Below are 13181 nucleotides of genomic sequence, written 5' to 3' on the forward strand. Positions count from 1 at the left end.
ATTCGCCCCACAGTTGGACTTTTTATCCCCTCCGTTTTCCGCCCGAGGACCAATTTCTCCCCCACAGTCCTTACATATCCAGTCCATGAAACAAAGTGAAACAGAACAAAGGACAGGTTTGTGCCCCTCCACCCAGCGCCCCCCCTGGATTCTGTGTTCATAGTAACAGAAGGCGGCCATTCCGCCCCTCGAGCCTGCTCCGCCATTCTATTAGACCATGGCTGATCTGCTCAACTCCATTTACCCGCCTTTGCTCCATATGCGTCGATGCCCTTACCCAACAAAAATCTTGATCTCAGGCTTGAAAACTGTAATTGACCCCCAGCATTTACAGCCTTTCGGGGGAGAGAGTTCCAGATTTCCACTACCCTTGTATCAAGAAAATGCTTTTTCTTCTGAACGGCCTGGCTCTAATTTGAACATTGTGCGTCCTGGTTCTGGACTCCCCCGCCCAAGGAAATAGTTTCTCTTTATGAGTTTTGAGTTTATTTTTTTCAAAATATTGATACAATTGAGTGCATCAAGGTTACGCAGAACCCTGCCTGCGATCAGGGTGACCTAAGGTGCCACTATGTGTCAGCTACAACGTGCGATGTATCGCCTGTAGTTTGTGCCACGTATTGATCCAAAAGTCAGGGCACAGAGGCTGTGCAGATCAGCAGAAACACCAGAGAGCTTTCAAAATCCTTGGCCATAAATTGCTGCTGTTGACAAATTCCTGACACAAAAGCAAGTCACCCATTGACCATTAGTCAACCGGATTCGCCTTATCTTAACCTGAGTGGCCTTATCAGGAGGTATATATAGGAGCAACTCGCCCCAAAACAGGCCAGAGAAACCTGCAGACATTCAGGTAAGAGCTGCATTGTTACTTTAACCTTTGTGCTTCACGGACCGACAGAAATTGGAACATGTTTTCTAAACAGAGGGAAGGAGACTGCTACAGGAGGGGGGGCGGGACTCAAACATTTAAATTAGATTTTTCACTTAAATACAGACAGAGAAAAAATGGGAAGCACAGGGATTATTCAGGATTTCTCTTACTAACTGGGAAATGTACATTTAAAAGTAAGAGGAGTGAGAGAGAGAGGAGAGACAGAGAGAGAGAAAAAACCCAAGAGAATGGTGCTTAAATAGTGTGACTCACTGATTCTGGTTTTTAAGCAGTTTTTGGAAACAGGAATTAAAAAGCGAGTGAAGGAAAAGAAAGAGAAAGAACGAAATATAAAACAGACACCAAGATTTCGAGGTGTGTTCCTGGCTTTGGGTCTGAGTCCTTGGTGTGACGGTCCACACAGGATCATGGTCAGTAACAGATGAGCTGCTTTTAATGACTCGGTGAATGTCTGTCGCCCAAATTTCCTTTTACCCAGTGTTATTTTCCGCACTCTCCTGAAGATTCTGGACCCCAGTCTCACTGGCACTGGCTGTCCAGCCCTCACCCGAGGCAGAACACTGCAGCCAGGACCCGACCCGACCCGACCCTCACCAGGACAGCGATCAGGAATAGGAACCTGGCTGATTTTCCACCCCCACCTCCCGCCCTAACTCAGGGATACGGAGACCAACTGAAGTGTCTTTACTGTGAGCCAGCAGAGGCCAGCTATCCGAGTACAGAATCTGGGAACCCTGGTTTCTATGACCCAGGGTCACAGCCACAGGCACATTGTGCCGCTGTGGGAGCGCCTTGCAAACCTCAATTCCACCAAAACCTTGACTATTGCAAGCAGGTCCCAGACTAGTATTGCAATGCCATTTTATATTTCAGCCCAGTACTGTATGATCTTTCCTTTCTGTTGCAAAAGCTGTATTGAAAATTAGTAACAGAAACAGAGTCTTTGTAGAGTTTTGTGAGGAGATTTTTGCATAAGAGCGATGGAGGAGATCTTGACTTTGTGCGACAGAGATCACGAATCATCAGCCGTTTCACATCTCTCCCCATTATTATTACCGTTACAGTCCATAGAATGAAAATGTGGAGAGATGTGAAATAGCCTGCGACTTGCTATCGCCCGTTTGACACCATCACACCAAGTCAAGATCTCCCCGCATTGTGCACACATGTCTATGTATGTGAGTGGGAGCCACATGTGTCTGAATTTCTGTGCGTATCTGTGTGTACACACACATATCTGTGTCTATGTAACACGAGCTACATTGCTGCTCAAGGCTAGTGGGTCTCTATTGGTAAAATCAGATCGAGCGCCTCTGGGGCTGAAGGACTCGAGACCTTGAAATGCTGTGTCCCTCCCCCCGCCTTTCAGCGAGGGAGGGGATGGGTCCTTTAAGAGGGGATTTTATCGCCCTTTTAACTTTTGCTTTGCTCTCTCTAACTTTATCAACTTACTGTAAAGTTGGACGGGTCACTAGCACTGACACCCTGGTCTCATCGCCCATCCGATGTGACTTTATAACCATTTTATGGACAGTGGAATTTACTGCTTTTATCTATTAAATGAAATTCAAGAGTTGTTCGATCCCAGTGTTTATTTAGTGCAACATTTTTCGGTACTTTTAGTTTGCGTGTTCAGTGAGCTGATTCCAGCCCGTGTGGCAGTGCCAACAGTATAACTGACCTCTGCACGGCCTAGGGAGGGGAGTCCTGCTCCTAATTAACCCTAACCCTGCTCCTAATTAATATCCCCGCAGTCCTGGTGGGAAGTTCAGCGTGGACATTGGCTGTGACCAGAAAGTACTTGCATTTATATAGCACCTTTCACAACCTCTGGACAGCCCAAAGCACTTTACCGGAAGGCCTGGACTTGTTGAGGTTTGGTTCCATGGACTCTGTCTTGACCTCACCCATGTGGCCGTTCTTCATGTGTCAGCCAATGAGTGTTGGCAGGGTATTTACTCAGGAGGAGGGAGATCAGGCCTAGACTTGATTTTAACTTATCATGCGATCCTGGTACTTATAAAGAGAGAGAGAGAAAGATGGAGAGAGAGAGGAAGGGAGAGAAAGATGGAGGGAGAGGGAGGAGAGGGGGAGAGAGGGAGGGAGAGAGGGGAGGGGGAAAGTGAGAGAGAGAGAGAGAGGGGATGAACAGCATCACAAAAATGCACATATCCATTCCAGAAACTAATGTAATAGTGAGTAAGACAGAAAGAAAGAGTGAGAGGCACAGCAGTGAGTGAAAGAGAGAAAGTGGGTCAGAGCAAGAGAGGGGATGAGACAAAGAAAGAGATGTCTGAATGTTTCCCAGGATGCTATGAGTGGCAGTAAAAGAAAAAAATAGACTTGCATTTATATAGCACCTTTCATGACCACCGGACGTCCCAAAGTGCTTTCCAGCCAATGAAGTACTGTTTGAAGTGTAGTCACTGTTGTAATGTAGGTCGGATACTCTGAACATGCCACATTATCAGTCCGACCCAGTAACTCAAAGCCATGTTCTTAACCAATTGTGTTTCCTCTAATTTAAGGCAGAAAACAGAGACAAGAAAAATCAAAATGAAGATCTCAGTTGCAGCTTTGGTCATTCTAGTTGCCTTTAGCACAGTGCTGGCTGGTATGTATGTGACTCCTTATATTCAAACGTAATGAAAATCGGGTTTGACAAATGGTTGTAACTAGCAGGATAGATGAGGGGGAACCAGTGGATGTAGTCTATTTGGATTTTCGAAAGGCATTCAATAAGGTTCTACACAAGAGGTTATTACACAAAATTAGGACTCATGAGATTGGGGGTAATATATTAGCATGGATTGAGGATTGGTTAACAGACAGAAAACAGAGAGTCGGAATAAACGGGTCATTTTTGGGACGGCAGGGTGTAACTAGTGGGGTGCCGCAAGGATCAGTGCTTGGGCCTCAGCTATTTACAATCTATATCAATGATTTGGATGAGGGGACCGAGTATAATGTATCCAATTTTGCTGATGATACATAACTAGGTGGGAAAGTAAGCTGTGAGGAGGATGCAAAAGGATATAGACAGGTTAAGTGAGTGGAATATAATGTTTTGGTAGGAAAAATAGAAAATCAGAATATTTTTTAAACGGAGAGTGTTTGGGAAATGTTGGTGTTCAGAGGGACCTGGCTGTCCTTGCACACGAATCACTGAAAGTTAACATGCAGGTACAGCAAGCAATTAGGAAAACAAATGGTATGTTAGCCTTTATTGCAAAGGAATTGGAGTATAAGAGTAAAGGGGTGAGAGATTGGGTGCCTTTGCGCCTCCTGTTATCGCCCTCCGGGTGCGGCGCTGACATCAACTTCTGACATACTTGGCGTGAGTTTTGTGGCGGCGCTACGGCGTTGCGCCCCGATCTTCTTCGCCTGGAGATCATAGAAACATAGAGATAGGAACAGGAGTAGGCCATTCGGCCCTTCGAGCCTGCTCCGCCATTCAATGAGATCATGGCTGATCGTGACATCATCGTCGTGCGCATCGCCCCGGTTGCGCCTTGGACCCGAAATTGACTTTCGCCCCCTGCAGCAGCGCCGATCGAGAATGACGACAGCTGCAGGAGGCGTGCATCGGGCGGGCGGCCACTTCGGAGCGATGATTAAAGGCTGCTTGAGTGCCGGGCTGATCACGCGGGATCGCGGCTGCCTTGGTGATCCAGGTCGGTACTTTTTAAATTGCAGAGCCTGCAGCGATGGCCCTTCCCTTTAAGGGAGGGAAGGAGCCTTTGAACGTGGCAGCGCTGCACGGCCAACACTGCTGAAGTTTCCACTCCGCCTGCTGCCGATTATGCACCAAGAAGGAAGTGGAGCGCTTGATTTAGCGCGCCACTTCCTTCCTGCAGCGCAAAACCGAATTTTTGAGAAGTTTGGAAACATTAGCGCTGGCGCTAATTTTCTCAACTTTTAAAGTGTTAGCGCCCCAAACAGGGCTATACCCAATTTCACCCCCAAGATGTCTTACTGTAATTATACAGGGCCTTGGTGAGACCACACCTGGAGTACTGTGTACAGTTTTGGTCTCCTTACCTAAGGAAGGATATACTTGCCTTAGAGGGAGTGCAACAAAGGTTCACTAGACTGATTCCTGGGATGAGGGGGATTGGCCTATGAGGAGAGATTGAGTGGAATGGGCCTATCTCACTAGAGTTTAGAAGAATGAGAGGCTATTACATTGATAGATATAAAACTCTTACAAGGCTGAACAGGGTAGATGCAGGGAGGATATTGTCCCTGGTGGGAGAGTCTAGAACTAGGGGTCATTGTCTCAGAATAAGGGGTAGGCCATTTAGGACTGAGACGAGGAGAAATTTCTTCACTCAGAGGATTGTGAATCTTTGGAATTCTCTACCCGAGGGCTGTGGATGCTCAGTCGTTGAGTATATTCAAGATAGAGATTGATAGAAATTTTGGATACTAAGGGAACCAAAGGATATGGGGATAGTGCAGGAAGGTGGAGTTGAGGTCGAAGATCAGCCATGATCATATTGAATGGTGGAGCAGGCTCGAGGGGCTGAATGGCCTACTCCTGCTCCTATTTCTTATGTTCTTAGTAAAGCTGCCTCTACACGGTACCATCAAACACTCTCAGGGCAGGTAAAGCTGACGTTAGATGGAGCCCCTATCAAGCATCCCCGCACCCCCGATTCCTGTCCAAATTAAATTCTCCCAGGCTTCTTGTCCCAGGGTGCCGGATCAATCACACCCCCGCAACCCCAATTCCTGCCCCCAGTTAAAATCGGTGCCTATATCACAATGAAATCATTGCCTAAGACAAATGGTTCACTGCATAGAGGTTAAATTCTTGTGCTAATCACTCAGTTTATGAACACTCGCATATTGCTGTAAAGTCATTTGTCGCACACTCGGTCCCAATCCCCTGTCGCACACTCGGTCCCAATCCCCTGTCGCACACTTGGTCCCAATCCCCTGTCGCACACTCGGTCCCAATCCCCTGTCGCACACTCGGTCCCAAACCCGTCGCACACTCGGTCCCAATCCCCTGCCGGACACTCGGTCCCAATCCCCTGCCGGACACTCGGTCCCAATCCCCTGTCGCACACTCAGTCCCAATCCCCTGCCGCACACTCGGTCCCAATCCCCTGTCGCACACTCGGTCCCAATCCCCTGCCGGACACTCGGTCCCAATCCCCTGCCGGACACTCGGTCCCAATCCCCTGCCGCACACTCGGTCCCAATCCCCTGCCGCACACTCGGTCCCAATCCCCTGTCGCACACTCGGTCCCAATCCCCTGTCGCACACTCGGTCCCAATCCCCTGCTGGACACTCGGTCCCAATCCCCTGCCGGACACTCGGTCCCAATCCCTTGTCGCACACTCGGTCCCAATCCCCTGTCGCACACTCGGTCCCAATCCCCTGTCGCACACTCGGTCCCAATCTTTCTCTCTTCTGTTTCTATTTTTCAGTGTCTGATGCAGCCCCAGTGGAAAGCGAGCCCATGCAAACTTTACAAGATTATGCAACGGGCATCGTATCTAAGGGGCAAGCTCTCCTGGAGCAGTTCAAGGAATCTACTCTGGTTCAAAGGAGCAAGTGAGTACCCAGCACATTCTATCTGATGTTATTTAAGTGTATATTTTTAATAAAAGTTGGGGTGGAAACTGCAAATGAATCTCAGGCATTTGGGAAGAGAAATCTTCATTTCTGCTTAACTTCATTTTTTGTGTATTCTGTGCTGACCTAACAATAGATAAAAATGGGTTAGATACAGAGTAAAGCTCCCTCCACACTGACCCATCAAACACTCCCAGGGCAGGTACAGCACGGGTTAGATACAGAGTAAAGCTCCCTCTACATTAGATACAGAGTAAAGCTGCCTCTACACTGTCCCATCAAACACTCCCAGGGCAGGTACAGCACGGGGTTAGATACAGAGTAAAGCTCCCTCTACACTGTCCCATCAAACACTCCCAGGACAGGTACAGCACGGGGTTAGATACAGAGTAAAGCTCCCTCGACACTGTCCCATCAAACACTCCCAGGGCAGGTACAGCACGGGTTAGATACAGAGTAAAGCTCCCTCTACACTGTCCCATCAATCACTCCCAGGGCATGTACAGCACGGGTTAGATACAGAGTAAAGCTCCCTCTACACTGTCCCATCAAACACTCCCAGGGCAGGTACAGCACGGGTTAGATACAGAGTGAAGCTCCCTCTACACTGTCCCATCAAACACTCCCAGGGCAGGTACAGCACGGGTTAGATACAGAGTAAAGCTCGCTCTACACTGTCCCACATATGTTGCTGTAACAACTGCCTCTTATTTCTTAGGGATTATGTTTCCGGTGCCCTAACTCGTCTGCCTGAAACGATTCAGAGCCTTCAAGAGCAATTGAGCAATATCTGGGACCGGTACATCCCACAAAGCTCGAATACGCAATAAAAGTGTGATTTTCATTATTGTGTTCTTTGTCAGATTTGTGTCGTGTCAAAGAAAATAAATAAATTCATCTTAAATTTCCATAGTTTTTGAGATTTCAACACAGCCCTCATCGTATGTTATGGGGGCCTCAGCTGATTACTTGTGGTGATAGCCGTGGCTCCTCACATTTAGAGGATAATTCTTCCAGAGTGACCAATATGGCACTGCATTGGGCACGCCAACAAGTGCTATTTTGGGCTATCTACATCTCGGTCATAGAAACATAGAGAATCATAGATTGGTTCTAGCATGGAAGAAGGCCAATCGGCCCATCAAGCCCGTGCCAACTCTCAGCTAGTCCCACTCCCCCGCCCTTTCCCCGTAGCCCTGCACTTTATTTTCCTTCAGATACTGATCCAACTCCCTTTTGAAAGCCACGATTGAATCTGCCTCCACCACCCTTTCAAGCAGTGCATTCCAGATCCTAACCACTCGCTGTGTAAAAAAGCTTTTTCTTATGTCATCTTTGGTTCTTTTGCCAATCACATTAAATCTGTGTCCTCTGGTTCTCAACCCTTCTACCAATGGGAACAGTTTCTCTCTACCCTGTCCAGACACCTCATGATTTTGAACACCGCTATCAAATCTCCTGTCAATCTTCTCTGCTCCAAGGAGAACAACCCTAGCTTCTCCAGTCTATCCACGTAACTGAAGTCCCTCATTCCTGGAATCATTCTCGTAAATCTTTTCTGCACCCTCTCTAAGGCCTTCACATCCTTCCTAAAGTGCGGTGCCCAGAATTGGACACAGTACTCCAGTTGGGGCCGAACCAGTGTTTTATACAGGTTCATCATAATTTCCACACTTTTGTACCTCTATACTTCTATTCATGAAGCCCAGGATCCCATAAGCCTTTTTAACTGCTTTCTCAACCTGCCCTGCCACCTTCAATGATTTGTGCACACATACCCCCAGGTCTCTCTGCTCGTGCACCCACTTTAGGATCGTACTATTTAGTTTATATGTCCCCATCTCATTCTTTCTACCAAAATGCATCACTTCACACTTTTCTGCGTTAAATTTCATCTGCCATGTGTCCGCCCATTTCACCAGCCTGTCGATGTCTTCCTGAAGTCTATCACTATCCTCCTCACTGTTCACTATACTTCCAAGTTTTGTGCCATCTGCAAATTTTGAAATTGTGCCCTGTACATCCACATCAGTCATTATATCAAGAAAATAAGTGGTCCTAGAATGGACTTGTGGGGGAACACCACTGTATACCTTCCTCCAGTCCAAAAAAGAACCGTTCACCACTACTCTCTGTTTCCTGTCACTTAGCCAATTTCGTATCCAGGCTGCCACTGTCCCTTTTATTCCATGGGCTTCAATTTTGCTGGCAAGCCTATCATGTGGCACTTTGTTGAACGCCTTTTGAAAATCCATGTACACTACGTCAACCACGTTACCCTCATCAACCCTCTCTGCTACCTCATCAAAAAATTCAATCAAGTTGGTCAAACATGATTTGCCTTTAAAAAATCTGTGCTGGCTTTCCTTAATTAATCCACCCCTATCCAAGTGACTGTTACTTTTGTCCCTGATTACTGTTTCTAAAAGCTTCCCCACTACCGAGGTTAAACTGACTGGCCTGTAGTTGCTGGGTTTATCTTTACACCCTTTTTTGAACAATGGTGTAACATTTGCAGTCCTCTGGTACCACCCCCGTATCTATGAAGGATTGGAATATTACGGCCAGTAGCTCCGCGATTTCCGCCCTCAATTCCCTCAGCATCCTAGGATACATCCCATCCGCTCCTGGTGATTTAACTACTTTAAGTACAGCCAGCCTTTCCAATGCCTCTTCTTTATCAATTTTTATCCTATCAATCCTCCATCACTATGTCTGTGGCAGCATCCTCTTCCTTGGTGAAGACAGATGCAAAGTACTCGTTTAGTACCTCAGCCATGCCCTCCATGCATAGGTCTCCTTTTTGGTCCCTAATCAGCCCCACCTCTCCTCTTACTACCCTTTTACTATTTATGTGCTTATAGAAGACTTTTGGATTACCTTTTATGTTGGCTGCCATTCTATTCTCATACCCTCTCTTTGCCCCTCTTATTTTCTTTTTCACTTCTCCTCTGACCTTTCTATATATAGCCTGATTCTCAGATGTATTTGCAACCTGACATCTGTCATACGCACTCTTTTTCTGCTTCATCATACTCAGAAGGGCGGGAAAAAGAGGGATAGGGCTATAGTGATAGGGGATTCAATTGTAAGGGGGATAGATAGGAGTTTCTGTGGCCGAGACCGAGACTCCAAGATGGTATGTTGCCTCCCTGGTGCAAGGGTCAAGGATGTCTCGGAGCGGGTGCAGAGCATTCTGAAGGGGGAGGGGGATCAGCCAGTTGTCGTGGTACATGTAGGTACCAACGATGTAGGTAAAAAGAGGGAGGAGGTCCTACAAGCTGAATTTAGGGAGTTAGGAGCTAAATTGAAAAGTAGGACCTCAAAGGTAGTAATCTCTGGATTGCTACCAGTGCCACGAGCTAATAAGTTTAGAGAGAGTAAGATAGATAAGCTAAATACGTGGCTTGAGCAGTGGTGCAAGGGAGAGGGATTTAAATTCTTGAGGCATTGGAACCAGTTCTTGGGGAGGAGTGACCTGTACCAAGGGGACGGTCTACACCTGAACTGTGAGGGAGCCGATGTCCTCGGGGTAATATTTTCTAGGGCGGTTCGGGAGGATTTAAACTAATTTGGCAGGGGGATGGGAACCTAGGTAGTGGAAAAGAGGGAAGTCATATGAAGTCAGAAATAGATGGTAGAAAGGTGAGAAGCAATAAGCAAAGGAGAGAAACACAAAGGGCCAAACTAATTCATAATGAGAGTGTGAAAAAAGCAAGCCTGAAGGCTTTGTATCTTAATGCTAGAAGCATTAGGAACAAGGTGGATGAATTAGTTGTGGAAATAGAGGTAAACAAGTATGATTTGATTGGGATTACAGAAACGTGGCTGCAGGGTGGGCAAGGCTGGGAACTTAACATCCAGGGATATACAATATTTAGGAAGGATCGGCAAAAAGGTAGGGGAGGTGGGGTAGCATTGCTGGTAAAGGAGGGGATTAATGCAATGGAAAGGAAGGATATTAACTCGGATGAAACGGAATCTGTATGGGTAGAAATGAGAAATAGCAAGGGGAGGAAAACGTTAGTGGGTGTGATATATAGGCCTCCAAATAGTAATATGGAGGTGAGGGAAGGCATAAAAAGGGAAATTAGAGAAGCGTGCGATAAGAGCACAGCTGTCATCATGGGTGACTTTAATTTACATATTGATTGGACTACCCAAATTAGTAAAAATTCTGAGGAGGAGGAATTCCTGAAATGTTTTCGGGACGGTTATCTGGACCAATATGTCGAGGAGCCGACTCGAGATCAGGCCATTTTAGACTGGGTATTGTGCAATGAGAAGGGACTTATCAGCAATCTTCTTGTACGAGGCCCCTTGGGTCAGAGCGATCATAATATGATCGAGCTCTCAGTCAAGATGGAGAGTGAGGAAATTGAATCAGAGACTAAGGTCCAGAACTTAAATAAAGGGAATTACGAGGGTATGAGACGGGAATTGGGTAAGATTGATTGGGTGGTGTTTCTGGGGGGATTGACAGTGGAGAGACAATGGCAAGCATTCAAAGATAGAATGGAAGAATTCCAGAACATGTTTATACCGGTTTGGCATAAAAATAAACCTAAAAAGGTGACTCAACCGTGGATAACGAGGGAAATTAGGGACAGCATAAAATCAAAAAAAAGGGCATATCAACTGGCAAAAAAAAGCACCAGACCGGAAGATTGGGGGCAGTACAGGATACAGCAAAAGAGGACAAAGGGATTAATCAGGAAGGGGAAAATAGAATACGAAAGTAAACTTGCAGCAAACATAAAGACAGACTGCAAAAGCTTTTATCGGTATATCAGGAGGAAAAGACTGGTAAAATCCCAAGTCGGTCCCTTGCAGTCCGATTCGGGAGAATATATAATGGAGAATAAGGAAATGGCAGACCAATTAAACTCATACTTTGGTTCTGTATTCACAAAGGAGGACACAAATAACCTCCCAGGAATATCGGCAAACATAGGGACTAATGAGAGGGAGGAGCTGACAGAAATTAGTATCTCTAGGGATATGGTGTTGGGTAAGTTGAGGGGACTGAAGGCCGACAAATCCCCGGGGCCTGATAAACTACATCCTAGGGTACTTAAGGAGGTGGCCCTGGAGATAGCAGATGCTCTAAGGATCATCTTCCGGAACTCCATTGACTCGGGAACAGTACCCGTGGATTGGAGGGTAGCTAATGTTACCCCAATATTTAAAAAGGGGGGTAGAGAGAAAGCAGGGAATTATAGACCAGTAAGCCTTACATCGGTTGTGGGCAAAATGCTAGAGTCCATTATTAAGGATAAAATAGCGGAGCACTTGACAAATGGGGAAAGGATCGGACAGAGTCAACATGGATTTACAAAGGGTAAATCGTGTTTGACTAATATGCTGGAATTTTTTGAGGAAGTAACTGGTAAAATAGATGGGGGAGAGCCAGTGGATGTGGTGTACCTTGACTTCCAGAAAGCCTTCGATAAGGTTCCACACAAAAGATTATCATGCAAAATTAAGGCTCATGGAATTGGGGGCAAAGTATTAACGTGGATAGAGAACTGGCTGGCGGATAGAAAACAGAGAGTTGGAATAAACGGCTCGTTTTCGGAGTGGCAGGCAGTGACCAGCGGGGTGCCGCAAGGATCTGTCCTGGGACCCCAGCTGTTCACAATATATATAAATGATCTGGATCAGGGAATTGGATGCAATATTTCCAAATTCGCTGACGACACTAAACTAGGAGGAGGGGTGGGCTCTGATGAGGATGTCAGGAGGCTACAGTGCGATTTGGACAGGTTGGGGGAATGGGCGGATACGTGGCAGATGCACTATAATGTGGATAAATGCGAGGTTATCCACTTTGGGGGTAAAAACAGGAGGGTAGATTATTATCTAAATGGCAATAGATTGGGAGATGGGGAAGTGCAGAGGGACCTGGGTGTTCTTGTGCACCAGTCACTGAAGGAGAGCATGCAGGTGCAACAGGCGATTAAGAAGGCAAATGGTATGTTGGCCTTCATATCAAGGGGGTTCGAGTATAGGAATAGGGATACCTTACTACAGCTGTACAAGGTGCTGGTGAGACCGCATCTGGAGTATTGTGTACAGTTTTGGTCGCCCCATCTGCGGAAGGATGTTCTTGCCATGGAAAGAGTGCAACGGCGATTCACCAGGCTGATACCTGGAATGGCGGGAATGACCTACGAAGAGAGATTAAATAGTTTGGGCTTGTACTCACTGGAGTTTAGAAGATTGAGAGGGGATCTCATCGAAACATATAAAATTATGGCAGGCCTGGACAGGCTGAATTCAGAGAGAATGTTTCCAATGGCCGGGGAGCACAGAACCAGGGGCCACAGTCTAAAAATAGCGGGCAAATCATTTAAAACAGAGATGAGGAAGAATTTCTTCACTCAAAGAGTGGTGAGCCTGTGGAATTCCCTGCCACAGAGGGCTGTGAAGGCTAATTCAATAAATATTTTCAAGAGAGAATTGGATATATTTCTGAAGGCTAAGGGGATTAAGGGTTACGGAGAAAAGGCGGGGACGGGGTACTGAACTGGTAAGATCAGCTATGATCTCAGACGAAGATCAGCCATGATCTCATTGAATGGCGGAGCAGGCTCGAAGGGCCGAATGGCCTACTCCTGTTCCTATCTCTATGTTTCTATGTTTCTATCTCTTTCGTCATCCAGGGAGCTCTGACTTTAGTTGCCCTGCCTTTCCCCC

General features: G+C 46.5%; 1 protein-coding gene across 4 annotated transcripts in view; it reads right to left on the reverse strand.

The window, feature by feature from the left end:
* The window catches only part of LOC147100202 (uncharacterized), a 97252-nt gene that overhangs the window by 68750 nt on the left and 15321 nt on the right, over positions 1-13181 (reverse strand). For 2 of the 4 annotated variants that reach the window (XM_085967642.1, XM_085967638.1), the window contains exon 2: positions 3256-3413. The gene's annotated coding sequence lies outside the window, so the exon portion shown is untranslated. Of the gene's footprint in view, positions 1-3255; positions 4317-12505; positions 12639-13181 lie in introns of those variants that run through there. The other 2 variants (XM_085967640.1, XM_085967641.1) reach the window with 2 other exon arrangements.

The sequence above is a fragment of the Somniosus microcephalus genome, chromosome 26 (assembly GCF_052327205.1).
Source record: "Somniosus microcephalus isolate GS21.2 chromosome 26, FLI_Smic_1.0, whole genome shotgun sequence".
NCBI lineage: Eukaryota > Metazoa > Chordata > Chondrichthyes > Squaliformes > Somniosidae > Somniosus > Somniosus microcephalus.